This window comes from Mastomys coucha, unplaced genomic scaffold (genome assembly GCF_008632895.1).
Source record: "Mastomys coucha isolate ucsf_1 unplaced genomic scaffold, UCSF_Mcou_1 pScaffold1, whole genome shotgun sequence".
NCBI classification, from domain to species: domain Eukaryota; kingdom Metazoa; phylum Chordata; class Mammalia; order Rodentia; family Muridae; genus Mastomys; species Mastomys coucha.
Genome location: NW_022196891.1, coordinates 80,200,559 through 80,205,380, shown reverse-complemented (window position 1 = coordinate 80,205,380; position 4,822 = coordinate 80,200,559). Strand labels below are relative to the sequence as shown.

The window sequence follows — 4,822 nt, the reverse complement described above, 5'->3', positions numbered from 1 at the left end:
GGCCTCAGGGCTCCTTCAGGCAAGGGTAGTGTTCTACCACAAAGTGACATTCCTACCCCACAAATATATTTCTCCTCATCCTGAGACTGAGCACTGAACATGCATTTTCTCCCTAGCTGTGAGCTTTCTAAGTTAGAGCTGTGGGTCTATTTTAATTCTCTACAGAGTGCAGTTTTGCCGAAAACTGGCTTGTTTTGCTAGTTTGTATTGGAGTTGAGTAGGTAAAGCCCTCCACCCCCGCCCCACCCCCACCCGGGGAATATTCCCGCTTAGCTTTGATTTCTTTTGGGAGAGTGGGCAGGGAGAACAAAGTGAAGTTTGTTTGCCCATTGTGGTACGGCAGTCCCTAGTGTGGGAGTGCCCATTGTCGCTGAAGAAAGGCAAATATGACTACATTTTCAAGTGACTAACTTGTCCTTAGGGACGCACCCACCCAGACCTTCAGCAGTGAGTATAATGGCGAGATTCCTGCTGTGTTTCTCTCTTACTCTTGGAATCTCCACTGCTTTCAGTCATCAAGAGGTCAGAAAGAGAAACCGCTGATTGTTTTGTAAGTGGTCTCCATGGAAACCACACCTGCTTCCTTTGAATTCCGCAGGAGAACAGAGTTGATAAGGGCACTATCCTATTTCTAGTTATAAATATGTTTGCTTTGAGCGGAGTGTGAGGGTTGGGAAGATGGCTTGGTGGATGAAGACCTTGTAAAAGCTAGGTGGGCGTGGTGGGCCACCTGTGACCCCAGTGCTCTGGAAGTGGAGACGGTATGCTTGGAGCAAGGTGGCTAGCTCACTAGCGGAAGAGGCAAGCTTTAGGACTGGAAAGGAAGTAGACTCAGTAGATGAAGTGGAGGGTCATTATGGAAGACATCCATCTGGCCGCCATGCACGCACGCACGCACGCACGCACCTATCTGTACCCGTACACATATGCCCACTTCTGAGTGCCCACCACATATGAGAACACAATATATATACTCCTGAGTAGGACACACACATGAAAAAAAAAGTATAAATTGGTGTTAAAAATATTTCTATAGGATCTACAAACCTATATAATTTGTCCAAAATTCTTACATGGGAGAAGATTAGGAGTTGTTGGATGAGCCTGGAGTTTCATTTTGGAAAGACGAATAAGTCCTGATAATACATGATGGCCGACCTGGTTGGTTTTGTCACAGCTAGACACAAACATGAGCCATCCGGAAAGAGGGAACCTCGATTGTGGGAATTCGCCCATCAGATTGTTCTGTATTCTAATCTGTGGGGCATTTTCTTGGTTAATGGTTGATGCAGGAGGGGCCAGCCTACAGCATGCCTGGATGGTAGGAGAAGGTACCTGAGCCTGGGAAACACACCAGTTGGCAGTGTTTCTGTGCGGCCTCTGCTTCAGTTTTTGTCCCCGGGGTTTCTGCCTGGAGTTCCTGCCCTGACTTCTCTCACGAGGAACCCCACATTGTAACAGAGATAAACTCTTTCCTCCTTGAGCTGCTTTGAATCGTGGTGTTTATCACAGCAACAGAAAGCAATGGCCAGTGCTGGTGGGTCACATGGCGAATGCAGTTCCTGCTGCCGAGTGTCCGAGGGTCCGACTAAACGGTTACAATGGTGTTAGGCTTCGGATTTGGATTATCTCCCTTAAACGGATTGGAAATGAAAGGCTTGGTCCCCAACGTGGTTCTGTTGGGAAGCAGAGGACTGTTTGGGATGTTGGATTACTGGAAGGAAGTTAGGGGATGAAGGGGATGTTGAGATTCGGGTCCTTCTCTCTTTTTGTTGTCCAGCTGGCATGGTGTGAACAGGCTATCTGTCTTCTGTCATGACACACTGTCTTGCCACATACCAAGTGGCATAATGAGATAAGACATCTTTTTTTCCCACAAAAGGTTCTGTTTTTTTTTTTGTTTTTTGTTTTTTGTTTTTTTATCGAAGTGATTGGAAGATGACTAATCTATATAGCAAGATTTTATTGCTTATCACAAAAAAAATAAGAGTACTGAAAGTCATGTTCTTAAATATTTCAATGATCTGGGCCTGATAGTTCATGTGTATAATCCCAGTCCTTAAGAAGTAGAGATGGGAGGTTCAGGAATTCAAAGCCAGCTTTGGGTACAATCACAGGTTTGAGGTTAGCCTGGGCTACCAGAGATGGCTCAGCCGGTGAAAGCACTTGCCATGCAAGTCTGACCACGTGAGTTTGCTCCCTGGAACCCACGCTGAAAGTGAGATGTTGTGGCTTCCATCTATATCCCACTGCTCCTATGGCAAGAAGAAAGGCATAGGTAGAACAAGCCAGCGGCGCATGGACGGGCTAGCCTGACGTAGCTGCAGAAAGAATAAGAAAAACCTGTGTTGGCCAGGTAGAGGGTGGAAACCAACTTCCGAAACTTGTCCTCTGACCTCAACACATGAGCTCTGTCACACCTGGACCGTGACACATGTGTATCATCAAACACACACTTATGTAAGCCCATGCGTGTGGTTACACGTGGAAAAAGCACTCAAGTGAGCAGAGGATGATCCCTCACTTTACTTTGAAATGTTTTTTGGAGCACGGAATAGTAAAGTTGTCACAGACAATCCCTTGCCGCTAGTCACTTTCAGTGGAGTCCGGATGATTAATTGGAGAAGAATACTAACTTACCTGAATTACCACCCAAGCCATTGCTTCTAAGAGACCTACCCTTCTTTCAAATTGTTAGTATAGCAGGAAATAGGCTGTTGATTTTGCCATAAATTATGACGTTATTGCATGTACAAAGGGAGAGGGTGTAGTTTTCAATAAACTGCTAATGGTATTGATATTTATATTGGTGGAGAAAAATAAGACAAATTCTGTGCATGCACTTAAGCGATTGTAATGTGTGGGAAGAGGTCTGATAAATAATTAACCTTATTAGCTCTGTTAATTAGCTCATTTATCTATCCGAGGCAGTTTTTAAGTGCTGGAAACAAAAAGCTGGAAACCTCTTCAGTTTTTTTCTTTCCAGGTTTGGAGTAACCTGTCTGTTATCTGATGTCTCTGGACAGCAGGAGACTCTTAAAGGTTGCACAGTTGCTTCCATGGGCATAGCACACGATTCCAGTTTAGATGTGAAATGTCCCCCATGGGCTCACGTATTTGAACGCTTGGCCCTCAGTTGGTGAGACTATTTTGTAAAGTTGTGGAATCTTTGGGAGAAGGGGCCTAGGTGGAGGCTATGGGTAGAGAGGTATGCAGGCCTTGAGGATTATAGCCCAGGCCTTGAGGACCATAGGCCAACCCCGCTTCTGGCCACAGTCTCTTGTTTCCCAGTCTACAGAGATTTAAATAAGCGCCCTCACATTTCCATGCTTTCCCTGCCTCGACAGGCCACACCATCTGACCTACCTCTCCTGAGTTGCTTCATTGCTTCTTTCAGGTTTTATCTCAGGGACCAGAGAAACAACGTAGCTTCTCCCATGCAGAAGCTCAATGGACTGGGATGATCTGGACGGGAGAGTTGCAGATTTTGAACTGGGCCAGTCTCATGGCCTGTTCATTTGTTTGGTCTTAGGGAAACAGCTATACCCCGCTACATGCTGGGGTTCAGCCTTCCTTCAGCTTTAGGCCTGATGACGTGACTCTGTTCACCCCCTTGTTTCTGTCATGGATTCTGTCAAGCCCTGTGGTCATCGTGACAGTTATCTTAAGAGATCTGGCCCCCATATAGGGCACACAAACTCCTCCTGTCCTGGACTCAGGAGAAATGTGGCCTCCCAAGCTTGTGTGGGTGCTATGGAATGAACGAGCTTCCTGTATCCTGGGAATTGCTGCTGCCTAGTAATATGATGGTTGGCAATCACAACCTACTGATGGTGGTAAAATGAGGCCATTTACGGGGAGGATGCAGAATTTCCATAAAATCTAAGGCCAGGAAGCCCAGCTCCAACCTGGCAAGGGACTGGGAATCAAAAACTAGGCAGGTGGGACCCAAGACAATCACTTCTCTGATAATTCTCCTCTTTCTACATCTCTCCCCTTCAAGTCTCCACTTCTTCCTCATTCTTGATGCCCCTCCTCCATCTTTGGACATCTTACCTATGTCTCATTTAATTCTAGATTTACACGATATTTTCATTTCAGCATGCAAATTGAGACCAACCTTCGAGCGGAAGAAGTTTCCCTGGCCACATTTGGGTTAAGTGGAGACATCAGGTCTAGTTTACTATGAGAAGGAGGATGGGCCCTTTTAAAACTCAGTGCGCATCTCGTAGGGTTTGCGAAGCAGATTATCTTAGACAAGGACACAATCTGGACATAATCTTAAGGTTATTTGGGTACAGATAGCAAACTGCTCTCTGGATATTAAAATAAAGTGTTTGGGAAATATATACGGGTACTTCTTGTAATCAAAGCAAACAGGGCACCTTGGATGGTGATGTACATGTGGAAATTTAACCCTCAGGAGGCAGAGGTGAGAGCATCAATAGTTGAAGGGCATCCTCAACTCCATAGCCAGTGTGAGACCAGCCTGGGACATATGAGGTAGGAAGGAAAGCTAAGGAATCCGAGGGAACCAAAGGAAACTTGGATCCTTGGCAGAGGCATTTGTTCATAGAATTTTTTTTTTTTTTTAAGGACATTGCCATGTGTGGGGCTCAGTTCTAATGCCTATCTTCTTTTTATGTGTCCCCATGCCATACACAAAGTTCCTGAGATGAGGCATTGTAAATATTTGATCCAGGGTGCAGCAGGAGGGTCATGAGTTCAAGGCTAGAGTAGGTTATATAGTGAATCAGCACTTGGGAGGTAGAGGCAGGCGGATTTCTGAGTTTGAGGCCAGCCTGGTCTACAGAGTGAGTTC

General features: G+C 45.7%; 1 protein-coding gene across 1 annotated transcript in view; it reads left to right on the top strand.

The window, feature by feature from the left end:
- The first annotated feature begins 659 nt into the window (after positions 1-659).
- The window catches only part of Disp1 (dispatched RND transporter family member 1), a 164,411-nt gene continuing 160,248 nt past the window's right edge, over positions 660-4,822 (top strand). Inside the window, exon 1 of the mRNA XM_031337436.1 lies at positions 660-761. The gene's annotated coding sequence lies outside the window, so the exon portion shown is untranslated. The remainder of the gene's footprint in view (positions 762-4,822) is intronic.